Source organism: Pseudorca crassidens, chromosome 10 (assembly GCF_039906515.1).
Source record: "Pseudorca crassidens isolate mPseCra1 chromosome 10, mPseCra1.hap1, whole genome shotgun sequence".
NCBI lineage: Eukaryota > Metazoa > Chordata > Mammalia > Artiodactyla > Delphinidae > Pseudorca > Pseudorca crassidens.
The window spans coordinates 106358378-106367800 of record NC_090305.1 but is presented as its reverse complement, the minus strand read 5'-3'; positions in this window follow the sequence as shown (position 1 = coordinate 106367800).

Sequence of the window (9423 nt, the reverse complement as noted above, 5' to 3'; positions counted from 1 at the left end):
CACTGGTCTGAATTCCGTTTTCATACTGTAACCCAGGCTCTCCTGGACTCGCCCTGAAGGCCCTTCCCCCTTTCGCCTCTGGTTTCCTGCAGGTGAGGATCGGGCTAGGAGAGCGGCTCTGTTTGTGCGTCCGGTCTTGCTGGGGAATTCGGTTGCTGCCTCTGTGGTCTCCGTGAAATCAGGGGACCTCGGGACAGATCTGTACACCCAGAGGGGCTGGAGGTGACCATGCTGTGGAGGGAGCAGCCCTGCTCGCCCTAGCACCGCCGCGCTCTGACAGCTCCCCCGGGGCGCTGCACGCTCTGGGTCTTCCTGCTTCTTACCCGAGTGGGAGCGGAAGTGTCTCCTCGCGTTGGATCGTCCCTCTTGTGCAGGTTTTGCCTTCTGGAACCTTTCATGGTGAGGACTCGGGTGAAAGCCCTGCGGACGTCTGATGATACGGTATGTCTGATGCCTCACTCACCTCCTCCCCCAAATCCTGGAGAGCCTGCCGTGCGGCTGCCAGGCCTGAGGAGCACGTCACACGTGGTCTCTGCTGGGATGGGGCAGATAGACTCCAGTCAGCAGGTAAGGAAGAGCCGGGAGGAAGGATCGGCGCTGTGGGCCTGCGTTAGGGGGGAGGTGACCCTCTAAAAGGGGCTCCTCACAAGCGAGAGTGGGTACGGCTGAAGCAGGGCAGGCAGGCTGGGCTTGCAGGCTGAAAGGAAAGCTTTTTCTGCGCGTATGCAACACCTCACGTGTGCATTTTCACACCAACCCATTGTCCGGTTGTCTGTGGTCACAGACTGGGCGTCAGCTCCGACGCCAACTACAGGAGTCCAAGCAGACCCCACAGGTTCGGCTCAGACACCAGCCACAGCTCACCTGCGCCTCTGTCCAGCTGGGCTGCACATAAGAGACTCCCACGCCCCGTCTCGGGTTTGGTGACTCGCTGTAACGGCTTCCCAAACCCAGGGCGAGTTTCTTTCCATTAACCGATTTATTACAGAGGCTGTATTACAGGATGTGGATGAACAGCCAGATGGAGAGTCCCGGGCACAGGAGCTTCGGTCCCCATGGAGAGCGGGGTGCGTCACCAGCCCGGAAGTTCTCTGAACCCCTTCAGTTCAGATTTTTGTGGAGGCTTCATTATGGCGTGCGTGCTGGTCGGACCATCAGCACTGGTGATTAGATTAGCTCCTCCTCTAGCCCCTCTCCCCTCCCAGGAGGTCAGGGCCTGGGGCAAGTTCCAACCCTCTGATCACCTGGTTGGTTCCCCTGGCAACTAGGCCCCTCTCCTTAGGGGCTTTCCAAACTTCACCTCCTTAACAAACCTAGGAGTGGTCAAAAGGGTCTTGTTAAGGATAACGAAGACACTCTTTTCACCTGAATTACTCCAGAGCCGTTTCTGGAGCGAGGGATAAAACCCAGATCTTACTACAAAAGATGCTTCTGTCGGTGCCTCTTATCACTTAGGAAATTACAAAGGTATTTTTAGAGTCTGGCCAGGAGCTAGGAGGAAGACCAGAATATATATTTCTTACTCTATCACAGAATCACACAGGTCCAGTAAGGCTCTGAGTCTGACTGCAGTACATGGCCCTGAGGCTGGTAAGCAGGAGACGAAGCTGGTCCCACGTGTTTTACACGGAGGTCCTATCCGGCCACAGGGAAGTGAGTGGAGAGAGTCATGGAGGGGCTGAATGGGAGCCTGGGGTGTAGCCTAGAGATGGCGGTGGTCTGGACCAGGGGACGGGGACAGTGGACCTATTTTAGGTGTATTTTGCATCTCATGAGTAAGAAGTACTGGGAGAAAAGAAGCAGCCATGGGTGATGACCAGGCTTCTGGCCTGAGAGAGAGGCTGAGGTCAGGGGAAAACCGGGAGCTTCTTGTAGACGAGGTGGCTGGAAATGCGTTTGACGTCCCAGGAGAAACGGGAACTTCGCGGGCAGGTTTGAGTCTGGGCTGCTGAGTGGAGGTTTGGGCACGAGCTGTAGTGGTCCAACAGGTGTCCCCGTGGGGCTGGGTGTAATCACCCTGCAGAGAGCAGAGAGAAGCGATCGCCGCTGGAAGCTTGAGTGCCTGTCGTGTGAACCAGCAAAGGACACTTAGGAACGGGCAGGTGCTGGGGGAAACTAGAGGAGGGGTTGTTCTTGAAGCCAGGAAAGGGAAACCTTTCAAGAAGGTTGAGGTCAACTGGGACCCAGACAGCTTCAAGGTCAGGTGAGACGACAGATCTGTCCCCTGTGCCGTGTTTCACCCAGTGTCAGATGCCACCTGTTACAAGAATCACCATTATTTTAATATGCTACTAAGGCAAAAATGCTAACATTTAGAAAGGCTGGATGCCGTCAAACCGTAAAACGTCCCAGTTTAGAGTTGTTGGAAATAGTTGTAAATGTGCCTCTTAAGTTGAAATCCGGTGTTTGTGGTAACACGGAGGTTGACAGTGACCTTGACCAACAGTGTCAGTGCAGCGTGAGTAGAATAAAGGGGGTGGGAGTGGGTAAGGAAGCGGAAATCGTACGCGTAGAAACTTGGGAAGTCTCGTTCTGAAGGGGAGCGGTGAGATGGGGCAGCTGGCAAAGTGTACGGGAGCGAGGGAAGGTTTTCCTTTGGTATATTTTAGGATTGAACAATTAAAAGTTTTTATTCATACAATAAGTTTATTAACGGATTAATATGAAAGATAACTGTGACTGAAAATATAAGATACCAGAAGGTGTGATATCATACAGGTAAAAATTTTAAGTATACAGTTACTACATACTGCTGTGTGTGCGTTATAGACTATAAAATGTATGCTTGTGGACTTGTGTTATTTTAAGTAACAGGTTTATTGAGATATGGTTAAATAACATGATTTAAAATGTACGGCTCAGTGGTTTCAGCACATCATCAAAATCAGTTCTGGGACATTTTTATTATCTCCCCACCAAACCCATAGCCATTAACGTTCACTCCCCTTCCTTTTCTCCCACCCCTACCACAGCCCTAGAAAACCACAGAATGTACTCTCTGTCTGTGTAGATTTGCCTGTTCTGGACATTTCATACACATGGAATCATACGATATACGGTGTTTTGCAACGGGCTTCTTAGCATAATGTTTCTAAGGTTCATCCCTGTTGTAGCATACGTCAATGCTTCATTTTTTATTACTGAGTGACATTCCATTTTAGGGATATGTCACATTTCACTTATACACTCATCAGTTGATGAGCACTTGACTGTTGTGAATGCTGCTGCTATGAACATCGCTGTAACAACTTTCTGTGTGGACGTGTGTTCTCTCTTCTTTTGGGTATGTCCCCAGGAGTGGAATTGCTGGGTCATAGGGCAGCCCTGTGTTTCGCTGTGGAGGAACCACCGCACTGTTTTCCAGAGCAGCTGCACCACTACTCTTCGTTGTGGTGCACGGACTTCTCATTGCGGTGGCTTCTCTCGTTGTGGAGCACGGGCTCTAGGCGCACAGGCTTCAGTAGTTGTGGCACGCAGGCTTAGTAGTTGTGGCCCATGGGCTCTAGAGCACAGGCTCAGTAGTCGTGGCGCACGGGCTTAGTTGCTCCACGGCATGTGGGATCTTCCCGGACCAGGGCTCGAAGCCGTGTCCCCTGCATTGGCAGGCGGACTCTCAACCACTGCGCCCCCGAGCTCCTATCTATATATCTTTTATGGCTTATGCTTTTGGTATCATTTCAAAAATGCATAATCCAAGGTCTTGGAGATATATTGCATAATCCAAGGTCTTGAAGATATATCCCTATATTTTTTTCAAGTAGTTTTATAGTTTTATCTCTTACATGTAAGTCTTTGATCTGTTTGGAGTAAATTTTGTATGTGGTGTGACATAGGGGGTGTAACTTTCTACACGGGGATGTACAGCTGTCCCAGCACCATTTGTTGAAGAGACTATTCTTTCTCCATTGGTTGCCTTGGCAATCATATGACCATAACTGTGAGGGTTTATTTCTGAACTCTCAATTTTATTCCAAGGATATGCTTATCTTCGTGCTGGTGCCAACTTTGTTTTTCTTTCTAAGATTGTTTCAGTCATTCTGGACCCTTTGAATTTACATATGAATTTTGAAATCAGCTTATCAATTTCCGCAAAGAAGCCACGAGGAATTCTGATGAGGATTGCATTGAGTCTGTAGATCAACTTGGGGATTACGATTTTAACAATTTCATTCCTTCTCATGCATGAAATGGAATGTCCATCCACTTACACAGGTTTTCTTTAACGTCTTTCAGCCGTGTTTGTAGTTTCGTGTTTATCTTATTAGATTTGTTTCTAAGTTGTAAGTGGAATTTTCTCTATTGCAGTTTGTATGTTTCCTATTTCCGCTATAGCAAATTACTATAAATTCAGTGGCGTAAAACAACACAAGTTTATTATCTTAACGGCTTTGGAGGTCAGGAGTCTGCAATAGGTCTCACTGAGGTAATATCAAGGTGTCAGCAGGGTTCTGGGTGAAAGTTCCTTTACCTGCCGTTTCCTGCTTCTAGAGGATCCCTGCGTTCCTTGGCCTTCAGAAATTGCGTCACTCTGAGCTCCGCTTTTGTTGTCCTGTTTTTCCTTGACTCTGACTCTCCTTCCTAAGAACCCTCGTGATTACACTGGGCCCACCTAGATAATCCAGGATCATCTCCCATCCCATATCCTTAACTTAATCACATCTGCAAAGTCCCCTTTTCCACGTGAGGTCATGTATTCACAGGTGCTGGAGATTAGGGACATCTCTGGGGAGCCGTGATCCCGCTTACCACACAGTGTATAGAGATGCGTTTGGTTTTCGTATATTGATCTCATATCCTGCTACCTTGCTGAGCTCATTATTAGTTCCAATAGTGTTTTTAGTGGATGAAAACCTAGGATCGTCTATGTACAGGATGATGTCATCTATGAATGAGGGTAGTTTTATTTCTTCCTTTCTACCCTGGTTGCCTTTTATTTCATTTTCTTGCCTACTTGTCTGGCTGGAACCTCTGCACAACATGGAATAGAAGTGGCAAGACTAGACAGCCTTGTCGTGTTCCTGGTCTTGGGGGAAAGCTTGGTCTTTCACCATTAAGCATGATGTTAGCAGTGGGGTAACATGCCCTTTTTCAGGTTGAGGAAGAATCCCTTCTATTCCTAGTTTCTAGAGTGTTTTTGTCGTGGAAGGGTGTTGAATTGTGTCAAATGCTTTTTTTCCATCTATTGAGCTGATCATGTGGGGTTTGGCCTTTATTCTATCGATAGGGTGAATTGGTTTTCAGATGTTAAATTTTAACCTTGCATTCCTGAGGTAAATCTCACTGGCCGTGGTATAAGACTCTTTTTATATGTTGCTGGATTTGGCTTGCTAATACTTTGTGGAGTGTTTTTGTATCTATGTTCATAAGAGATATTGGTCTGCGATTTTTTTCCTTGTAACGTCTATGTCTGGTTTTGGTATCTGGGTAATGCTGGCCTCATAGAATGAGTTTGGAAGTGTTCCCTGCACTTCTCATTTTTGGAAGGGTTTATGAAGAATTGGTATTAACTTTTCTTTTAATGTTTGGTGTTCATTTTTATATGGTCGTGTATCTCATTTCCCTTATGCCTTTTGTGTTTGGTTAATAAATGACCTATATTACTTCCCAGTATTTAAAGCAACTTTTTAAATTAGATTTAGTACTTCAGTCTAATGGGAATGATGTATGATGTGAAATATGGATCTAACGTTATATTTTCAGATTAATTGACATAACACTGTTGAGTGAATATCTGTTCTCCACCATGCTGAAAAGCTACCTCTGTAAAACATTTTCATGTGTACAGTGGTCTGTTTCTGACCTCTCTGTTTCATTTCATTGTTCGTGCATCTATTCCAGATTCAGTACCACAATATTTTAATTTCTGTATGTGTTTTGATCAAAATTTCTATTACTCTTGAGTATTTTCTCTTCAAGATGAATTTTTTAAAATAAATTTATTTATATTTATATTTGGCTGCGTTGGGTCTTCGTTGCGATGCGCAGGCTTCTCATTGCAGTGGCTTCTCTTGTTGCGGAGCACGGGCTCTAGGCACGCGGGCTTCAGTAGTTGTGACATGAGGGCTCAGTAGTTGTGGCACATGGGCTTTGTTGCCCCGTGGCATGTGGGATCTTCCTGGACCAGGGCTCGCACCCACGTGTCCTGCGTCGGCAGGCTGATTCTTAACCACTGTGCCACCAGGGAAGCCCTTGGGGTGAATTTTTCAATCAGCTTGTCAAATTCCACAAAACATTCTACTGGGGGTTTTTGTTGGCATTCCATTGCGTTTGTTGATTACTCTGGGGAAGAACTGACATCTTTACAACATTGAATCTTCCCATTCAGGGACAAGATACATTTCCCCCTTTGTTCTGGTGTTATATGAAGCTTTAGTATTTTCTTCATTTAGACTTTATACCTCTATTTGGTTTATTCTTGGCTTTCAATAGCGGTTGTGGATGAGATCTTTTTTCCTACTATATTTTCTAATTGGTTATTGATGATGTATTAAAAAGTTATTGATTTCTATATGTTATTTTATATCCAGAAATCTTCCTCAAATCGTACTAGTTTTCAATTAGTCTGTCAGTTGATGGTCTTGAATTTTCTAGGTATGCTTGCAAATAATTAGTTTTACCAAATTTTCTCCCAAATTTTTATCTCATTTTATTCCTCTATCAAGACTATTGCATTGTTTGTTACAGAATATTCAATATTTGTGGTGGTAATGATAGTCCTTTTCTTGTTCCTCACTTAAATGGGGATGCTTCTAATGTTTCTTCAGTAAATATGATGATTGCTGTACATGTTTAGGAGATACTCTTTACTGAATTAAGGAAGTTTTCCTTCCCTTCTATTTCTTGTTTGCTTCTAAAGTTTTTGTTTGTCCCTTTTATCAGGAGTAGAGGCTGTTTCATTGCATGCCAATGGTGGGGGGGCATCTCCAGAGATCATTTATTTATTTATTTATTGGCCTTGCTGCGAGGCATGTGGGGTCTAGTTCCCTGACCAGGGATTGAACCCGTGCCCTGCGCAGTGGAAGTGTGGAGTCCTAACCAATGCAACTCCAGGGAATTCCCTCCTGAGATTTTAAAAAACTGATCCTCTTAATGCTGAGAAATGAGTGAGTAGCTTTTTCTTTTTTTTTTTAATCGGAGTATAGTTGCTTTACAATATTGTGTTAGTTTATACTGTACAGAAAAGTGAATCAGCTATACGCACACATATATCCCCTCTTTTTTGGATTTCCTTCTCATTTAGGTCACCACAGAGCATTGAGTAGAATTCCCTGTTGTGTACAGTAGGTTCTCATTACTTATCTATTTTATACGTACTATCAATAGTGTATTCAATTCCAATATCCCAATTCATCCCACCCCCCCCATTCCCACACCACGCTTTCCCCCTTAGTATCCATATGTTTCTTCTCTACATCTCTCTCCATTTCTGCTTTGTATATAAGATGGTCTATACCAATTTTTTCAGATTCCACATATATACGTTAATACACCGTATTTGTTTTTCTTTTTCTGACTTACTCCACTCTGTATGATAGTCTCTGTGTCCATCCATGTCTCTAGAAATGACCCAATTTCATTTCTTTTTATGGCTGAGTAATATTCCATTGTATATATGTACCATGTCCTCTTTATCCATTCATCTGTCGATGGGCATTTAGGTTGCTACCATGTCCTGGCTATTGTAAATAGTGCTGCAGTGAACACTGGGGTGCATGTGGCTTTTTGAATTATGGTTTTCTCAGGGTATATGCCCAGTAGTGGGATTGCAGGGTCATATGGTAATTCTGTTTTTAGTTTTTTAAGGAATCTTACGTTCTCCATAGTGGCTGTATCAATGTACATTGCCAGCAACAATGCATGCGGGTTCCCTTCTCTCCACACCCTCTCCAGCATTTATTGTTTGTAGGTTTTTTGATGATGGCCATTCTGACCCATGTGAGGTGATACCTCATTGTAGTTTTTTTTTTTTTTTTTTTGCGGTACGCGGGCCTCTCACTGTTGTGGCCTCTCCCGTTGCGGAGCACAGGCTCCGGCCGCTCCGCGGCATGTGGGATCTTCCCGGACCGCGGCACGAACCCGTGTCCCCTGCATCGGCAGGCGGACTCTCAACCACTGCGCCACCAGGGAAGCCCCTCATTGTAGTTTTGATTTGCATTTCTCTGATAATTAGTGATGTTGAGCATCTTTTCATGTGTTTGTTGGCCATCTGTATGTCTTTGGAGAAACGTCTGTTTAGGTTAGGGTTCTAATACTCAACCAATCTTGCATCCCTAGGGTAAGCCCCACTTAATCATGGCATATTAACATATTTAATACATTGCAGCAATCACCTTGCTCATATATTTTTGTGAAAGTTGCATCTGTGTTTAGTAAGATTGGCTTAGGGTTTTTTTTCTATTTGTGTTATTCCAACTTCATAAAGTGAATTGGGAGGCTTTCTAACTTTGTTCAGGAGGAGTTTGTTTCTTGAAGGTTTGACAGAATGCACTGGCTCCAAAGGAGCGATATGTCTTTTTTAAGAGGAGAATTTTTAAATTATCTTTTTATCTTTCCCCATTGTTGGTGGTTTAGCTTTTCTACTGCTTGAATCAGTAATTTGTGTTTTCCTTAAAAGTATCCATTTCAATGAGACTTTAAATTTTGTATTGATATGCGTCAAGTTTTGCTTATAATTTGAAAATCGTCTTGTTTGTAGTTTTTTTCCCTTTTTCATTCCTAATGGTATTCACTTATGTCCTTTTCTGGATACTAAAGATTTGTGTGCTCTATTCATCTTTCTCAGGCTTTTAGCAGTCAGTTCTACTGGGTTTTTGTTATTCAACGATAGAAACTTACTGATTCCTCTGTGTAGGTGTGTGTTAAAGCCTCTTAAGTTGAATACTTACTTCGCTTACTTTTACTGCCTGTCTTCTAATAAATGTGTTTGTGGCTATAAACTGTCCTCTGTGAACTGTTGGCTGCACCCCACGGATTTTGATACGCAACGTTCTCAATGTCGTTAATTTATAAACAAAGTAACATTTATCTTGTGATTTACCCCTCAACTCTAGAGTTATTTAGAAAGGCATGCGTTTCTGGCTGTGGTTAATGAGCCCTGCGTCCACCGGCGCGGCCTAGGGACTAACCCCTCATGTAAGTTGAGGTCCCGCGCTGCGATGGGGCCCGGGGCGCACAGGTGGGCGACCGCTTCCGCGCCGGGTCCGCGCGTAATCTCGCGAGCGCGGCCTTCAGCGCCGGGGCCACGCCCCTCCTCCACGATCCGGGCTCCAGGTGGACGCGGGCCTGAGAGGCGCGAGGTCTGAGGTGCGAGGCGCGAGGCGCCGGCGACGCGGCCCCGCCCCCGGCCTCCGCGGCGCTGATTGGCCGGTGGAGGGCGGAGGGGCGGCGCGAGCGACGGCCGCGCAGACCAATGGGCGTGCGCGC